This window comes from Acanthisitta chloris, unplaced genomic scaffold (assembly GCF_000695815.1).
Source record: "Acanthisitta chloris isolate BGI_N310 unplaced genomic scaffold, ASM69581v1 scaffold16806, whole genome shotgun sequence".
NCBI lineage: Eukaryota > Metazoa > Chordata > Aves > Passeriformes > Acanthisittidae > Acanthisitta > Acanthisitta chloris.
The window spans coordinates 5,965-16,618 of NW_008678859.1; positions in this window are offsets into that span (position 1 = coordinate 5,965).

Sequence of the window (10,654 nt, forward strand, 5' to 3'; positions counted from 1 at the left end):
CTCTTATTTTTCCTCTGGGTGTCCTACCTGAGGTCTAAAGCAGGACCTTGGCTCGTTGCCATATGCCCACCAAACTGCCCTCTCACTCCTGTCCTCAAAAGGACAGGGGGCAAAAATAAGGTGAAAAAGCTCATGGATTGAAATAAAGACAGGGAGAATATTCACCAATTACTGATATGGGCAAAAGTGTCATGACTTAGGGAAATTAATTTACATTATTGCCAATTAAAAATAGAGTAGGATAGTGAGAAACAAAACTAAAAACATCATCCTTCCCCCTGCTTTTCTTCGTAGGCTCAATATCACTCCTTCATTCCCAACTTTTCTACCTCCTTTCCCCGAGTGGTGCGAGGGAGTGGGAAATGGTTTTTTCAGTCAGTCCTTAATACTTTGTCTCTGATGCTCCTTTCCTCCTTTTATTCTTCCCGTGCTCTAGTGTGTCTTCTCCACAGGGTCTCAGTTCCTTATAGAAAACCTGCTTCTGCGTGTGCTCCACTCCATGGGCCCTTTTTCCTGCCAGGAACCTGCTCCATGGCCTGCAGCTTCCCTGGGGGAACATCCACCTGCTCTGGCATGGGCTCCTGCAGAGGCTGCAGGTGGATCTCTGCTCCACTCTGGTCCTCCATGGTCTGCAGGGGCACAGCTGCCTCACCATGGGCTGCACCCCAGGCTACATGAGAATCTCTGCTCCAGCACCTGGAGCACTTCCTCCTCCTCCTTCTGCACTGACCTGGGTGTCTGCAGGGTTTCTTTCACATTTTCCTCATTCTTCTTTCAGAGCTGCTGTGAAATACTTTTTACCCTTTGTTAAATACGTTATCACAGAGGCATCACTGGCATCATTGATGGGGCTGAACTTTGTCCTGGGCTGGGTCCATTTTGGGGTCAGCTGGCATCGGCTCGGTCCAGCATTGGGGCAACCCCTGGTTTCTTCTCACAGAGGACACTCTTGAAACCCACCCACTGTCACAACCTGGCCACATAAACCCAATGAAGGCAGTGAGATTCTGTCCGAAATATTTTGTAGGATCTGGGGGTCCTCAGTGACATACTAAATGCCACTAAATTGCAGAAGATCTGAAATAAATTCTTCAAAGGAGGGATCCTTCTCCCTAAAATGTTCAGAAAGCTGGTTTTGGGTGCCACAATAGTTTTATGTTTTATATCATTGTCATAACAATTAGATAAGTTATGTATAGTATTGTGAAATCCTGGTTTTCCTTAGAAAAACCAATGAGCTCTGTGACACAACAGGATGTGATATTAGATAGTAGGGATAATAAAGCCCTGGTGTAATAATGAATACACCTCACACTGCAATGACTAGAATTTAAATAATGCCAGACGTTATTGATTAACCCAAGGTTGGGTAGGATTTAGCTGCTCTAGTAAAAGTTGACTATTTCATCTGCATTCTTGTTTTATTGAAGAGCAGAAGAGTTGCATCTTCCACATTCAGGCTAAGCAAAAATGGGCAGTTCACATGTAAGTAGTTATTTAATTTGGATTGTCAAGAATGCAATGATTTCCTGGGGTTTTGTCAATTTTCTCTTTAAATGGTGTTAATACAGCTGCAAGTGAAGATTTAACCTCAAAATCTACTAAAAGTGTGTCTGGGAAACTTCTTTGTAGCTGGTAACATTGCTTCATTGCAGTACATGAATAAGGAAATTATTACTGTAACACAGGTTCTGAGTGTTTTAACACTCCTTGTGGCTTAGTTAAACAGGGCAGCACTTTCATTTTGAGAAAAAGAAATTTTGTGTAGGGTGGGAAAACTAATTTGAGATAATTTAGCAAATTTGTGTTGGAACATTCTGAACACTAAAATAATTCACAATTCTTGTCCCAAAGGCAAATACTTTCAAAACTTGGCTGTTTATCAAAAAACTGTAGGGACAAGAGTAATCTCAAGGCGTGGTGCTTGCAGAAGGGTCTGATTAAAATCCAAGTGTCAGGATTTACTGCATCAAATTAACACGTGAATTTTGACTGAGACATTTTGGTTAACATTTGGGTGTCTGCATAAAGATATTTAACCTCAAAACAGCCTCATTGTCAAAACTTTGTGTGTGACAGCAGTGAATGATTGGTCCTTCAGAAAGTTAAATAGCTTGTACTGAAGAAGCTGGGGGGTTAGCTCCAATTTTAAAACTAATGGATAAAGGCAATATTGTCCTTGAATGCTGAAATTCTGCAGGTTTACAGTATGTATCAATAGAAGACAACCTGTTTGGTGATACAGGCTGATGTTACATTAGTTTCTCTAAGGTTTATATCTTTTATCACTATTTTTTAATTCAAATTCAGCAAGGCCTTGAGAGATGCCAAGGATCTGTTGCTTTTGGACCAGTTCTCCAGGTCATTTTCTTTATATGAGCAAGAGCCCATACCATTTGTACAAAGCTCCAGCTACTAATCCAAGGAGATTTTTGTCTGTTTGTGAATGCTTGGATGGTCCCACCTCAACACTACCTTTTTGTAGAATGGCTGTTTGTGTAAGGGGAGAGAATCAAGCAGTTCAACAATTTATCTGTGCATAAGAAACAAGGCCAAGAAGGCTCCTGCTGCACAGCCCTGTGTGACCACATAAGCACACATTGTAGGGTTGGTAGCAAGAGTCTCCTGAGGGTCCAGCCCTGGAGAGCCTTTCACCAGACAGTACACTGAATGCAAGCATACTCACTTTGGGTTTAAACTAGCCAGCTGGGGTCTGTCTATGGCAGGAGTGACCACAGCGCTGCATCTCAGGCAGGTTTAGCAGGTGTATGAGCTCCATGCTGGACTAGGTAGCTTGGATGTAGGTGCTGTGAACCAGAGTTGCACTGTAGGCTGCAGTGGGAAGAGATGTGAGCACGTGTTGGAAGAGAATCCCATGATTCAGCCATGACTCATCTAGGAATTGCATCATTCTGTGTTCATCCCTAGGAAGTTACAGGTAAAATTGGAGAAATGCCTGCATCTATGTCAGAGAACCACTTCAGGAACAGCCTGAAAATATGGAATTCTTAGCAGAACTTTTCTGCTGCAGTTTGCTCTTTCTCCTAATCTTGTGTTTTGTAACCATAGGCTCACGAGTGTCTTATGTATTGTGTTTTTTAAACCTCCAGAGCAAATCTTACAAACTCGCAGAGGATATACGGAAACCAACCATAGGGACTACCAGTTTGTCAGCAGAAGAGCCAGTAAGCACTTTTTTTATGAAGGATGAAAGGGGCACTGTGGTGTTGCAGCACTTGTTGCTGTCGTTTATGGTGGCTTTGGGAGGCTCTGCAGTGCACAGAGGCAACTCCTCCTTCGTGGTCAATACTGGCACTAGAAAGCTGGGTAAAAACAGATTGTTTCATTCTGTTGATTACTGCATCGCTCAAAAATTCTGTCTGCTTTGAAATTTCAGAAGTGAATTTTGTTTAATAGCTTCTGCTGGGATAAATATGAAATGGTCATCTGTGTCCAATGAGGAATTTTATTTGCTCAAATGGATTTAGGTTTTAAAACTTCTTTTAAAATGTCATTATTAAATGAAGTTTTCATTGAAAGCTAAGCATTCTTCAGTGAAAAGGTTCCACTATGTGGATATTAAAATGGAACTTTTCAGCTATATCGAAATGTCTCATTTTAAAATGGAGCTTTCATCAAAATTAGTATCTTCCTGAACATGTTGATTTGAACAAAAGATTCAAATTTTACTGAAAAATGCTTTTAGCAAAAAATTTCCAACCAGCCCTGAAGTGTACCTTTCTCTTAGAAGATGAGCTCTCAATTAAGAGCTGCACCTGATGCAATGTTACAGCTCCAAAATCTGCATATTTCCATGTGCTTTTTGCTCTCTGAACTCAGTCTGGGGTTTTTTTTCTACAGTCAAACAGTGTTTTTGACTGCACATCCTTAGATATTCAAGATCTATATTTTTTTCTGTGTTTGTAGTCTTGCATCAAGCTTATCTGTATTTCTGCTGCCCTTAATATTATCACAAGTAGAGTCAGTCCACCTGAAAATCAGGGTAACTGCTCTGATGTAAGGAAGATGCTTTGGGGACATTTTGGGAATAGCAGCAATGGGATTTTTAACCCTCTGTCTCTCAAGCATCCATGAAGACTCTGTGCATTATTCAGTGATGTTTGTGAGTTTAATTAATCTAGGGGTAGGTAAGTTCTTTGGTTTTAATTTAAACCACTTTTTGAGATTCTTTGGAACACCCTTGAGTTTCATCTTCTCATTGTAAAGCAGGCTAAGCCTTCTGCCAGGGAGTACTCTGTCATGTAAAAAGGGCATGGCAGGTTGTTGTGGGCCGGATAGTTTGAGAACTTGAAGGTAAAAACATATCTGGAGAACATATCTGCCTTAGGAGTCCTTTTGGACATAAGCTCACAAACATCACAAGGACTTCTGTGTTGCCTATGCACACTACTGTCTTTGTAGAAATGTTTCCTTAGTACAAGTATTACCACAGCATGATTATATTATCTCATCACAAAGCTCAACAATTGCTCTTTGTTCCTTCCCCTGGCACACCAGTGTTCAGTGACAGTCAATTCTTGTTCAGTCCCTGGCCATAAGCCTGTAGTCAGCAGAAGACAGAAATACCTTCTTGTTCAGCCACCCAGCACTGGGGAAGAGCTGTGGCAGATTCTTTTTGTTTCCATGGTCCCCTTTTATCCAGGATATTTGCTGTTCCTTGTAGGTCTGAGGCTGTCCTGTGAGTGCTGCTGCAGTAGGTGTTAACAAGCATCTACCCATGAAAAATTATTATGCCTTTGCAGCAGAAAAAAAGAACCCATCTGAAATATCATGTTTTACATGATGTAAATAGGTCAAACAATTATGTTTTACAAAATCATAAAACTTCCAAAACATCTGGACTCTAAGGGTTTTCTTTGTATACAACAGTTTTAAGATACCCTACCTAGTTGTTGTTACTGTTAAAGAAATTTTTGTCACTAGGCTGTCATTTCCATTAGATAGGTTTATTGGCACTAATCATCTATGACATCTGGTAGCTTGAGCTAGGTGCCTCTAAAGAGGAACCCTGAGCAAAGAAATCCCTGGGTGGTTAAACCCTTACAATCTAAACTCCCCATGCCTCATGTGGCAGTCCAGACCAATGGTAATATTAGGGTCTGGAGTCTTCTCAGTCTTTATTGGTTCACTGTTTCATTACCAACTGGTTGCCACATGGTCATCTTCACATCCTCTTAGGTTGGTTTCAGGGAGTGTTTCAGTCAGTTCTGTACTCCATGTTGTGATATGGTGGTTACAGTTCATGTACCAGAATCTATGGGTTGTCCACAATAACTATTAATTTTTAAGTAATATGTAAGCTGCTAGCTTTGTCTATTCTAACCATTATTAATGTTCCGATTTTCCAAGTTTCACTACAATCCATCTTTACTATTAGTAATGATCAATTATTATCTCCAGATTTCACTATGATTCATCTTTGACTTACACAACTCAGCCATATGGTTCAGATGAAGTTTCACTTGCAGCCCCACAATTCTAGCTACTTATGTCAAGCAAGAACTTATCTACTTTCAAATAATACAAAATTTTCAACAGTTGCTATCAAGAAATGTTACTCTGCCTTTATTGTTAACTATGACTACTGAGTGAAGCAATGGGCTAATTACTGCTGCTCTGGGTGACTCATCTGACCTGGGAGTATCTTGAGACTTCCTTCACCTCCTTCCTGTGAGGTAGAAAGGCATTAGACATAGAAACCTTCAAGTTCCATAGGCAGAGTTAGTTTGTTGGACATTAAACATGCATGTCTATATAACAGCCCTACTATGTGTCTATGAATGCATGGATGGTGTTTAGATATTGCATATTGCAGGGCAGTATTTTAGAAACAATGAAGGGCCCCAGAGGAGAAGCATGTAGTCTTGAGGCTTCCCTTATGGGGTGCAACATCCTTCAAGTTCTTATCTTTTTTAATAATTGCGCTTTGAAATGCATGAAAGAGTCAGTGTGGTGTTCCCAAAGATTGTGCCCATGTATTTCAGCCCTGTGTAGGTATACTTAAGTTATGTTAGCTTTCATGCTGGCATGCACAAGAATTTACTTTAGTTCCATCAAGGTTAACTTACCAGAACTCAACACAAATCTTAGCTGAGGTAATGGGTGTAAAATTTTTAATAAGACATCAGAACATTTGAGTCAGAGATTTGGTATCTCAGGTGAAAAAGAGGCAAAATATGCAGGTTTCCAAGTGCTTTCCTACCAGGTATTATGGTCAATAAAATAAAAGTAGACAAGTCCACTCACAGCATAACATAGAATTATTGCAGACTTGAAATACTAGATTTGTCCTAGAAGAACAGCCATTTGTTTGCATTTTTTATTGCTTCCATTTGCAAGATTAAGTATTAAGAGGAAGTGACGTGAGGCATGACTCATGTCTAACCACAGACATGGTGTCTTTGAGGATTTCTAGCATACTCTCCTGCGTTGGCTTCAAGCTACTCCACCAGGTGAGTCAGGTTCTTGTCAGCCCCATGTCCTCTCTGCCAGCCCCTTGCAGGTGTTGGGTGCGCTCGCACATCTCGAAGGTGTCTGTATTTAAGCATCTAGATTGAGCCCTCTAGAAATAAAAGCTGCAGTTTTGCAACTTTGGCATTCCCACTGCATGGTGCCCTGGTAGCTAACTCTGATTTTAAAAGTACTCTGTGTTAATGTGTTTCACCAGCCACAAAATGTTTGGAAACTTCAAAACTGGACAGTTTAAAATTCAGCCATGAGAGAACCACTCCAAACATTTTTTATCTTAATTACAGACTTCTCTGTCATGCTGATGAGCATGAATAAATTGGATTAAAAATTCGTCGTAAGGTATTATATTAACACCTACTAGAAACAGGAGGGACATTGTAAGAGAAAGATTGTTTTAATTTTGCAGTTTAAGTAACTGTCAGAGCAGTTACCTTACCGCTGCCGCTTGTTTGTAACAGAAAAAAATAAATGTGACTAATTCTATTAGGATCTTGTTGCCACTGTAGGTTTAGTCTCAGATGTAGAAAACAAGGTTTGCACCTCTCAAGGTTTGCAGTTTGGAAAGAGTCACTGAGTTATTGCAAAGGCTGTTGAGTAATGCATCCATAAGACTTACATATATTGTATTATCCAGGATAGAATTCATTTAGAAATTGTTTTGATCCTGATAGCAACAAACCATCAGGAAGGAACTAGCACAACAGTACGTATTGCTGCCATACAGCTGTTGGGCATAAAACAGCCACAAGGACTTGGAAGAGTGACAGCCTGCCTAGCATATGGCAGATGACATTTGGAGATGGTGATACCATTCTCTGAGCAGTCAAGGGGACAGATGGCAGTCTTCCAGTTACATATTGTGATTGACTGAGAAAAATGCTCAAACACACAAAAGTGCAGGTATGTTTTACAAAACAGCAGAGGAAGGAACCTTGCAGTCAAAAGGATATGTTGTCTTAAGGAAGCACTTGCCAACTGATACGTCAAAAAGGTGTTTGTCAACCCCACCTTTTTATTACCACAGCACAAGCCCCGCTGCGTGCTGATACTGCCCTGCTGCCAACATGCCACAGCTGTTTGCTTCTGTTTGTTTTTAAATGTTAGCACCCACCTACTCTGACCTATGTGCTGAAAGACTTTACATTTCACATCATCTCCTAGCTGTATAATTGAGCCTAATTATTTGAATTTTACTGAAGAAGAGCTTGCAGAAGAGCCTCTTAATTTGATGCAAGGATGACAGGAGGTGGTGAATGCGCCACCCACTAATGGCCCTGAATGGCCTTTCCCAGTTAGATGAGACCTGACCTTGCCTACCAGTAATTGCTCTTTGTTTCTTTTGCTTCACCACCATATTAGAGAGCTGTAAGACTTGAAAGTTTTTCTCATGGGAGTACCTACACACTGAAATGAAATGGGTTTTTTCTGCTTTTCTGCCCTTTCTGATTGATGGTCTGGAGTTTTCTGAGCAAGCCAACCTCCTGTCCCCAAGGAACATTTGCAGCCCCATGCCAGGCTGGCTAACATGGACAGGAACAGGGCTGTGCTGGTGTCCCAGGGCCTTGCTGCCACAGAAAACAGCCACAGGTCACCAGACACCATTGCTAGCTGGCCCCAGGCCTTGTCCATCCTAGGGCAAAGCCAGAGGCTCCTGGTGGAGGGGTGATCTTCTGCCTGCTCACTCTGCAAGCTCTCCCATCCACAGCTCTGAGATGTGTGTGTCTCCAGGCTCTTTGCCATGGGTGAGCAAGACAGGTTGCTTGTCAGGCAGGGTGGATGCTACCACTGCAATAACATATCCTCCTCTCTGCTGGTGTTCATTCCAGCCTCAACTGCATTGTTAACTGACACGAGCAGGAAGATCTATTTTCTGCTAGGAATGCATAGGTTTGAAATAAGGTATTACTTTTGTATAAGAATAATACATCTTATCTAGCTGTAGGAAGCTGTGGCTGCTATTGTTATATAATCATAGAACCATAGAATAGTTTGAGGTGGTTATGCTCATACCTTCTGCTATGATTCAAAAACTGACACAGTTCAGAGAGGCTCAAGATAGCATTACTACAGGGTGGAAAAAAGTTTTATGACTAGCAGTGTGTGTTTTTGTAAATCAGACTATTGATGAAGTACAAACATAGCATCATGTTTTCAGTCCGTCTTTGGAAGTATATCAGAATCAAAATACAGCAGCCTACTCCCGTGTTTGTTCTTCTGTTTTATTCTTAACAGACAGAAATGCTTGAAATGAGTGATGAGGTTTGGGCTGTCCTTAAGACTATTGCCTTGGGTGGGAGTTCAGTTTGTTCTGCTAAGAGGATGTTATCCTGACAGTGTGTGATGTACTAGGTTTTAACCACAAGATCTAAGATAACATGTCCTTTTTTTGTAACCCTGTTCATTACTGTTAGTCTAGTTAACCTTGGATTCCCAATGCATTATAGCTCATTAAAGACTTCTGCCAGGATAAATAATTAATCTTAGGTATATGTGTGTTGATAAAAAATTAATCATGTAGATGCTGATTTGCCATAAGCTGTTTTCTGTGATCCTAGTGTGTTGCAGACAGTTTAACTAATGAGATGCACACCCCAGTCCTGTTGCTTATTATGCTAACAAGGTGACTAGATGGTTTGGGATATTTCCTGGTAGACAAAATAAGTTTTCTTCTCCACACAAAAGAGAAAGACAGAAAATCATAGAACCAGAAGGCATCTTGAATTGTCAGCTCGCTTGTCCATTGCTTACAGCAAGATCAGCTCTGCCCAAATCAGTTCTGACAGCTCTAGCTTTGCAACTGGTTAGCTGGAGACTGGGCTCCCTGAATGTCTTTGAACTGGTGTCTCAATGACTGTGCATGGTGAGAACTGAGAAATCTCAACAGGTTCCATAGCTTCCTATCTGTGATGGGTTTTCAATTGGTTTTACTCATCTGTTTGTTTTTCTGAATCCTCAACTTCATTATGGATTATTTGGGGCTTAGCTTCTTACAGAAACAGGGTACAAGAGTATGCAAGACACTGCAGTATGTACATATCTGTTACCCTAGCTGTAACCTACCAGACAATTTTATATTAATTTACCAGCAGGGTGTTAATCTCTGAATTATTAGTGCCTCTTACGCTTCTTGAAAATATGGAGAGAGACTGTGTTAGAAATGCCCATGGATTATTTGGGGCTTAGCTTCTTACAGAAACAGGGTACAAGAGTATGCAAGACACTGCAGTATGTACATATCTGTTACCCTAGCTGTAACCTACCAGACAATTTTATATTAATTTACCAGCAGGGTGTTAATCTCTGAATTATTAGTGCCTCTTACGCTTCTTGAAAATATGGAGAGAGACTGTGTTAGAAATGCCCTGAACAAAAGACTGAGGCATGAACTCAACCCTTATAAGACATCAGAGAATCCACGCAGTGATGGACCGTTATGCCTGTGCCCATCGCAGGAATTGCTTCAGCTGCAGTAGCCAGTAGAGGCACCAAAACCAGCCAGCCAGGAGATGTAAACCTGTCAGAACCCTGGCAAAGAGGTTGCTGGTTCTTGCCTGCTTGGGTGAAAGGAAAGCTCAGATTGTTGCACATAGAACTGGTTCATGTCATTCATTTTAAAACCTTGGCTTTCTCCAATGCATTTTTGTGAACATAATTAAATATATGTGAAGATTAAGGAAATGGGTGGAAAAACTTTGGCATGGTTCTGTAGCCCACGCCCACCTTCAGTATCCACTGGTGATGCTCTCAGGTATGTGAGACATCCACACTGGGTTGATGTCTGACAGGCAGCTTGCACTGGGGCATCTCTAACAGCACCAGATGCCTATGTTTAGGCAAATGAATACTGCCCAAAATTTTATTCCAGACCCCAGTCAAGTGCTTGAGTTAATGCTGTAAAGAGTGTGGCTGGGTCAGTCTGCCCTTTCTGTGTGCTGCCACTTTGAAATTTAATTTTTATTTCTGTTAAGCCAGAGAAAAATGAAAGCAGCAGCCGAAGAGAAGCTTGAAGTTAGACATCCACTAAATAAAACACATAAAGTGGACCTGACAGAAATGAAGACTGGGGTAGGCACTCGACATCCCTGAATCAATCCAGACCATTTTAGAGCTCTGCCTGTAGCTATTAGAGCTGCATCTCAACTGCTCTGGTCAGCAGCCACAT